Source organism: Myotis davidii, unplaced genomic scaffold, assembly GCF_000327345.1.
Source record: "Myotis davidii unplaced genomic scaffold, ASM32734v1 scaffold96, whole genome shotgun sequence".
Classification (NCBI taxonomy): Eukaryota; Metazoa; Chordata; class Mammalia; order Chiroptera; family Vespertilionidae; genus Myotis; species Myotis davidii.
In genome coordinates this window covers 5574405-5583363 of record NW_006289416.1, presented here as the reverse complement: position 1 = coordinate 5583363, position 8959 = coordinate 5574405, and the positions used below count along the sequence as shown (strand labels likewise).

The window sequence follows — 8959 nt, the reverse complement described above, 5'->3', positions numbered from 1 at the left end:
TGGCCAGGCACCACTATGCATGTTAAATACATGTTGGTGCATCTATAACAAATTCCTTATTTCTTTTCAAAAATATGTTTTTATTGTTTCTTAGAGAGAGAGAGAAACATGGATGATGAGAGGGACACATCAATCAGCTGCCTCCTGCATGTCCTCCACTAGGGATTGAACCTGCAACCGGGGCATGTGCCCTGATCTGGAATCAAACCAGTGCCCTCTCCGTGCATAAGACAACATTTAACCAACTGAGCCCACCAGCCAGGGCTCAAATGTCTTATTTCTAAATGCTGGGAAAATTCCATAGTTTATATCCACCAGCATTCTCATGTCGTTCCTTAGTGTTTGACACCTCAGTTGCCTCTACTTCCACCACACACACACAGCACCCAGTGCACTTCTAGTCCCATGGGAACCAGGCTTCATTCTTCCATGGGCATGTCAGGGAGTTCTAGCTGGGGATGTGGTCTGAATGTCTTTCTGATATCTTGGACTATAACAGTCAAGATAAGAAATGGTCTATTAATCCCTTTGGCTTCATGCCCTCAGAATATGAATCTCCAAAGATACCTTCAAAAGAATTTTTACTACATGGTTTGATTTTTTTCTTTTTTATGCCTATGAACCTGCTCTATATACAATTAAGAGTCACTGCATCTTAATAGTTAAGTGGGCAGATTCTGAAGACATACAACCTGGGTTCAAATTCCAGCTTCACTACTTACCAGCTCTAATGAATATTTATTTGCCTCAGTTTTCCCATCTGTAAAATGGGAATGCAATAATAATAATAGTACCTCCCTAGCTGGTTTGGCTCGGTGGATAGAATGTCAGCCTGCAGACTGAAGGGTCCCAGGTTCGATTCCGGTCAAGGGCACATGCTAGGGTTGCAAGCTCGATCCTCAGAAGGGGGCATGCAAGAGACAGCCAATCAATGATTCTCCCTTATCATTGACATTTCTATCTCTCCCTTCCTCTCTGAAATCAATAAAAATATTTAAAATGTTAATAATAATAATAATAATAATAATAATACCTACCACATAGGGTTGTTGCATTTAGAACAGGGCCCTCACAGTTGTAAGCACTTAATAAATGTTGGCCATCATTGTTTAAAATACACATAGGGTCTGAGCACACAAAAACATATACATAGCTTCTGTTAATCCAGAATAGAAAAGTTAAGACATTTAAAAGAAAATAAAGAGAAACAGAAGATGAGTCTGGCTACACCAAAGTAATTCTGTTTGTAATCTCTAATGACAAGGCCTTTACAGGGCCATTTTGGTCTTCTAAGACCAAACACTTAAGTATAAACAACCCCAAAGAAATCTGCTCCCTTCCCTCTGTCTGGCTCTGAGAGTTTTACAACTCACGAGTTCTGGCTCCAGGAAGATCCTGTTCCCTCGTTTGTAAAGGTGTCCTTGGCTGTCACCATTGGTTTTCTACTCCTTTGTCACTTCCCAGTACTGTACTGGAAGCCCTGAGAGTTTAAGCTGGATTTGGAAGAGATGGGATGAGCCTCTGGGAGCTTGAGGGCTGACGCTGGCTGTAAGGAAGAGCTCCATGTCTCCCCTGTTGTGTGATTGGGAGTGACTCGGTCCTGACAGCGCTGACTGGGCCGTATTCAGGAAGCCGCTCTGGTGGGGCTCAAGCCTGAAATTTATGGCTTGTTTGTCTCCGACCCATGCAATATTTTTTCTCGCCTTGAAGATGAAAGGGTTACTATTCCTCACACTTCCCCACGAGGTGCATTTGTAACATGTAGGCTTCTGCAGTGTCCCTTTTATTTATCTGGAGAATTAACTTCTAAAGAATCAGCTCATCTCCCTAACCAGCCATAGCTGGTCCTGAAATATACCCTCCGTAGACAGTTGAATGGCTTTCTGAGAAACATCCTCACAGTCACTCTGTCGTGGTTCTTCCCACCCTATGACCATTATATGTACCATAAACTCCATGGAAAGACCTTTCAGTGGATAAAGAGAAGCCAATCCTTCCACAAAGTTATAAATTCCCTGAGAGAAGGGCTCGCCTCTTGTATTTCTTTGATCCCCTACAGCACGTAGCACAGTGTCTTGTACATAGTAGATACTCAAATATTTGTTGGTTGATAAGGTTCCAAGGCTAAGATCGAAGTGAATGGACAACATTTGTCTAAGGAAAAATAAACGGTTTCATATACAAGACCTCTTAATTCTCCTTATCAGAAGCAATCAAAATTTCAATTTACACTAAAATATTTAAGTGCAAAAATTGTAATATCTGTAAGATACTTTGTGTGTTTGGGGATCTATCTGCCTAATGAGGTGAATTTGTTTGTTTCTTTTTTAATATATATATTAATATATATATATTTATACATATATATTGATTTCAACCCTTGACCGGAATCGAATCCAGGACCCTTCAGTCTGCAGGCCGACACTCCATCCCCTGAGCCAAACCAGCTCGGGCTGTTTGTTTCTTGACAGACATCAAGTTCCCCTACGTGAGAGACACTATGCTGGGCATTAGAGAATCAAAGAGAGTTTTTGCCCTAAGCTCACAAACAGAGTGGAGACTGCAGGTCAGCAAGCCATTAAAAGAGTATAAGGTAAGCACTCTGAATAGGGCCTCAGTAGATTTACAGAGAGAGGGGAGTGGAGGTTCTGAGGCTCAGAAGCTGGTCCCCGTTGACTTGGTATCACGTACAGTTAGAACACCTCGTTGTTGGCCCCTGAGCTGGGACTGAGAGCTGGGGCCCCAGCGGACTGACGCGGAGCAGCTGCAAACCTTGGGGAAGCCACTAAAACTTCAAATTGCAATTTGCTCATTTTAAAATTATAATGACAACACTAAGATTACTAATTTACTGACAGAAGTTGCAGTTTGAACATTGTAAAGAGTGAACAAATAAGTTATCTGAAAAAGATGAACAGGTTGACAATTCTCCCTCGAAGCATTGTCGTAAGGATACATTTATGTCATGCATGGGAGAGTGCTTGAACACCTGACGAGCTACACAAATGTTGGTACAATTTCAAAATTAATTAATGGTCTATCTTCTCCTTGGTTAAAGCCAAAAGTCAAGGGTAAAAGTTGGACGTCATGCCTTTCAAACTGCCTTATTTTTGCACAGGACAATGTGATCTAGAGTTTGGCCAAATCTCAGGGAGATTTCGATGTGGCTGGCTTTCGATAAATTGACAGCAGCTCTCATTAATATATTTCATCTGCTCATAATCCATGACGATAAAACTATGGTATGAACTATCTCCATGCCAATCAAGTTGGGTGGAATTTCATTTGACACAGGATGATTATTTGGCATATGCAGGAATCTCCAAAAAAAAAAAAAAAAAATCAAGATAGCAAAGCAGAAAATGGCTTTAGATTCCAAGCTCACAGCTGTGAGTCAAAGTGACATACATTATTTTTTTCTCTGGATTGAGATTAAAAGAGTCCTTAGGGAAAGTGCCTTTTCCTAACCAGGGTTTTCCTTGTTATTCAGGCCATCTCCGAAGAGATTCTTTATTCACATTTCTTTAGTATCACGACTGAAAGGATGAACCCCTTAAAAGTAAGTTAGACATTAGCCAGCCAGGAATAGAGAAACTTAAACAGAGGCGCGGAAGCCAATGAATTGTTTGTGCTCTCCACCCTAACCAGTTAAGAACAGTAAAGGATGAAAGGAAATGGGCTTAAATTAAATCAAATGGGCTTGCTAACATGCCCCCATTTTCTCCATTTCCTAATCCTCTTATAAATTCCATTGAGGTGAGATTTGCTTTTAGACTGATTATGTGACTTAAAAATCAGCATAATGACAAGATATTTGTTGAAAGGAAGTTCCTCATCTTGTCTGTTTGGTTTCCTTTCCAGAATTGAATGGTGGATGACCCGCCTGCAACAGGGTCCATCTGGAACCCTCCCCATCTCAGAGGTAAAGAGAACCTTCCCGATAACCTTAAATGAGGAAACCAGGACCCAAAAGAAAGCAGATGATTTTCCCAGCAACTCAGTGGCAAAGCCAAGAATGAGACTCTTGGATGGTTTTGTGTGTGTGTGTGTGTGTGTGTGTGTGTGTGTGTGTGTGTTTTAATGAGTTCATTTAGTAATTAATTATTGTTCACGTAAAGCTAGAAAATGGGATCTTGAAAAAACTAAGTTGAAAAACACAGAGCCAATTTTTCAACAGTAACATGAATCAGGTAATAAATAGCTCCCTTTGATCAAGAACGGGGCTCTTGACCAAAGGATTTTCTGGATGGGGAAAGCACAGGCTTCCTCCGTATCGCCACCTCTCTTTTGGCCTCAGCTTGGATCTTCTGAGATGTTCCAGGCCAGGATTTTTCTTGTTCTTTCTTTGGTCCTCCAAAAATGTTCCAGGCTTTCTAGCATCAATCATCTTTATATTATCAACAACTATCACTTCCTGATTCTCATAAATGACCGTTGTAGGGGCCTGAATGAGGAGTGAGATAAAGGCCCTGCTTTTCCAGAGCTTCAGTCTGGATAACATGGTCTAAGATTAGGGGAAACAGTTGTAATAATAATAATAATAATAATAATAATAATTTTATTGAGCCAAGTGTTAAAAGCTTTACTGGTACTTATTTGTCTTTTCTAGTTCTCATATTAAACCTCACACCCATTTTACAGATGAGGAAACTGAGACTTGCTCAAAGGGCACAGAGCTTGAGTGATGACACATGTGTATCTCACTCCAAAGCTCATGCCCTTAAACACTGAATGGTACTGTTCTCATGGGAGAATGGATGTGGGAGAGTGGGAATCCCTGAGAAAAAGGAATCATAAGGGCTCATTCCTCAAGGAGGAAAGTATATTTTGTAGTTATTATTATATTTATAGTCTCATAACCCAGAAAGGCCCCCTTTCACAATACCCCTTCAAGTTAACTGGATATTTTAATGTATATATTAATGTTCCCTCTGTACACACAGATTCATCAAAGATTTTTAAAATTTTCTTCTTATTGTTAATTAATTTATTGGATACTTATAACATTTCTGAGTACCAAGCATACTTCTAATCATATAATCCTCACAATAACCCAAGGAGAGAGGTATTATTATTATTCCCATTTCACAGATAAAGAAACTGAGACACAGAGTGGTAGACAGCTTACCCAAAGCTACACAGCTAGTAAGCCATGATCCCAGATTCAAACCCAGGCCGGCAGGCAATCACCACTGAAAGATGTTGCCTCATACACACAGCACAGCTGCCTGGGAAATGTGAGATGCTAACTCATGCCTGTGGGAAATGGAACTGCTTTGCTCTACAGAGTTGTGTAGAGCTGTGAGGCTGCTTGTGAGAGTGGCATACAAGGCTGTTTCCTAATCTCACTCCTGGCCCCTTATAGACTTTGGGTGTCTAGTTGGTTCTTTTTTTTTTTTTAAGACACATTTGATCAGCATCATGATCAGACTCTTGCCTTTATCAATCAACTCAACAGCATGGGTGCAAAACAAAAAATCAACATTAAAAGGCTTTGTTGGAATGCTTAACCCTTTTCACTGAACAGAAGTGAAAATAACCTGTGATACAATTAGTCACAAATACAGTCCTCGAGTTTTTTGCTCATTCACGTGAGTATTGTCTAACACATGCCTTTGTAGCAGCGAGGCCTGCCACTGCTGTGCGTGGCTGAGTTCACAAATCTGCTGTACCTGTAGCTTCCCTGTCACTTCTCTGGCTCTCCTCTCCTGCTAAGCTCTGTTTCCTGGCAGTAATTCAAACCTTGTGCCACTGCTACTGCTGCTGGATGCACCATAGCCACCTTGGTTTCATGGTTTGGCAAAGTATTGGCCTCCACCATCACAGGGGCCAGAGCTTCTGCCTCCAGTTTCCTCTTTTCATGGGTCCAAGATTTGAAGATTGATTGTTGTAATTTCCAAAATCACTGTAGCTTCTGCCTCCAAAATTGTGTCCATCATTACCAAATCCATTATGGCCATCTCCACTGCCACCATATCCACCACCGCCACGTCTGCCACCAAAGCCACCTCGACCACTGAGGTTCCCTCCTCAACCAACATTGTCATTCCCACCAAACTACCTCCATGACCACCTCCGACGTTTCCAGAACCACTCTGACCTCGTTGGTAGGACGAAGCACTAGCCACCTCCTGCTTGGATAGGGCTTTCCTTACTTCACAGTTGTGGCCACTCACAGTGTGGTGTTTCTGGATGGCAATCTTATCTACAGAGTCATGGGCATCAAAGGTTCCAAAAGCAAAACCTCTCTTCTTGCCACTGCCTCAGTCAGTCATGATTTCAATCACTTCGATTTTTTTAGACTGTTCAGAATAACCTCTTAGGGGATGCTCTCCAGTGTCTTCTTTAACACCCCCAACAAAAGTCTTCTTACAGTGAAGTGGGCACCAGGTCTTTGAGAACTTCTCTTGAGACGGCCCCCTCTGGTTCCACAACTCTTCCAACCACTTGTGGCCCCTGCATTCATGGCTGCAACCCTTCCTCCACAGTGGCATCCTGACAAACCTAAAGCTTTGGAGAACTTGGTGCTTGGACCTCTCACCACACAGTCTGTGAGCATTTCCATTGCGCAGCGTGGCTCCTCAAACTCTCATGAGTTGTTCAAACTCACACCTCCCATAAAGAGCTTCCGCAGCTGTCCCGGCCCTTTGGGAAACTCTGACTCAGACATGACGACCCTGGGAGGGGAGACTTCAGCGATGCTTTACTAGGCGGGTCCACCAGCAGAAAGGTTGTCCATTTGGTCCTTAATACAGTGAAGCTGAATGAGTTAAAATGTTTGTCAAGGTCAAAGTCGAAAGAGGTGTCCTTCAGTGTTTCCTTTTGCTTGCTTCTTCTGGGAGTAAACAGACATTTGGATCACAAAAAAAAAAAAAAAAACATCTGGGGCCGGGCCAGCATGGCTCAGTGGTTGAGCATTGACCTAAGAATGGAGGTCAGGGTTGATTCCGGGTCAGGGCACATGGCTGTGGGCTCGGTCCCCAGTATGGGGCATGCAGGAGGCAGCCAGTCAATGATTCTCTCTCATTATTGATGTTTCCATCTCTCTTTCCTTGTCCCTTCCTCTCTGAAATCAATAAAAAATGTATTAATTTTTTTTTTAAAAGCAGCTGGGAATGTGGGCCAAGAACAATTAGGGTGCATAGAGATACTCAGCATTATTAAGGTTTGGGTTGAAAGTGTTTTGGTATTTTTTCCCCTTTTTTTGGCGGGGGGCATGGGGAGGAAAATTACAAAATAGCTTAATGTATGGTCAAAAGGGACAACTTTTTCATTATTCCCTTGTAATATTCCAAATTTCCCAGTTGATTTCTGGTAACTTCTAAAGGTTTGAAATAATTTCATCATTATGGGATAGAATTTTCTTAACATTTTTTAATCATCACAACTAATTTATTCTTACATCTTCAGAAAATGGCTTCACAGTGCCAGCCAACTTTAATTACACCTGCTTGACTGGGTAATTTTGCAATTATATCAGAATATCTGTGAGACATTGAAGAAACAACACAAGACAGCATTTTATTCACATTCTAACTTGAGAGGCAGTGGGGATTCAGGTATGGCTGATTTTCTTTCTAACTAAGCCGCAGACTGGGCAGTCTGTCAGGGATAATAATTCTTACCTACTCCCTGCTTTATTCCCAGGATGCTGGAAATGACTAAGACATCAGACAGTAAACTATAATACCCAGGAAGTTAAACAGTGACTGGTGTATGGAGACTCTCATGAAAAATGGACAGAAGCATCTGGGAAAATTTACTATAGCAAGGCCCCACCTTTTTATTGGCTTTTCGTGAGAAACGTGTGGAATGAGGAGAGACACGGGGGTTTGGCTTAAAGTTGATGCCTGAATACTTTGAGCCTAGCCAACCAATGGGGAGTCGAGTAAGGAGGTGGGAGTGAAAGAAGCTCAGACAATGGTGTACAATGTAATAAACATGAGGAGAAATAATATTTTCTCCGCCATTCTGCACCATTCTACCCTAAGCATATACTATGATGTTTTTTATGATGTACCAGTGGGACCTCATTCAGGTACCAGACTTCAAGCTTGATGTCCTAATGGGATGAGTCTTTGGGGGACAAGTGTGTTTTTCTAGAGAGAAGAGATGTGACTGATTATGGCAGAGGTGGACTTTGTAGATTACTTGCAAAAAGAAAAAGAAAAAAATGGACACAGTGGTTTCTCCCATTGCTGTATGCACAGCCCTTTGCGGTAGGGCTTGGCTGTGTGTCCCCCACAGGAGGTAGAGCCTATTTACCCGCATGTTGAACCTGAAGAGGGCTTTAGTAGGTTGTGGCAGAAGTGCAACGTCCAGTCTAGGCTTTCAGGAGGCCGTGCAGGTCCTGCTCTTGCCTTCTTGGAATGCTGCCAACTTGTGAAGAGGCCCCGCTAGCTCCCTGAGGACGACAAGAGCATATGAAGAGAGAGGCCCAGCCAACAGCCAGCACCAACTGCCGTACAAGTGAGTGGAGCCAACTGAGACCCCTTGTTCCAGCTGACCCACCAGTGGACCAAGGCAAGACCAGCTGAACAGTCCAACTGGGCCTAATGCAAATTGCTGATCACCCAGTGATGAGCAAAGAAGAATGCTTATTGCTTTAGGCCATCTGGGGTTGATTTGTTACACAGCAGTAAATAACTGATATAAGGGGGAAATGGCTATCACTTCAGTAAAAGACTTTTCTCACCTTCCTTCAGAAAAGTCCCTGGCTCACAGAAGGAAGGAGATAATAAAGATTAGAGCAGAAATAAATGACATAGAGACCAAAAAAACAATACAGAAAATCAATGAAACCAAGAGCTGGTTCTTTGAAAGGATAAACAAGATTGATAAACCCCTAGCCAGACTCACCAAGAAGCAAAGAGAGAGGACCCAAATAAACAAAATCAGAAACGATAGAGGCGAAATAACAACAGACCCCACAGAAATACAAATGATTGTTAAAAAATAC

General features: G+C 42.1%; 1 pseudogene; it reads right to left on the bottom strand.

Annotated features, from left to right (window-relative positions):
• Positions 1-5711: 5711 nt before the first annotated feature.
• On the bottom strand, positions 5712-6670 carry LOC102754520 (annotated as a pseudogene).
• Between the last annotated feature and the right edge of the window lie 2289 nt (positions 6671-8959).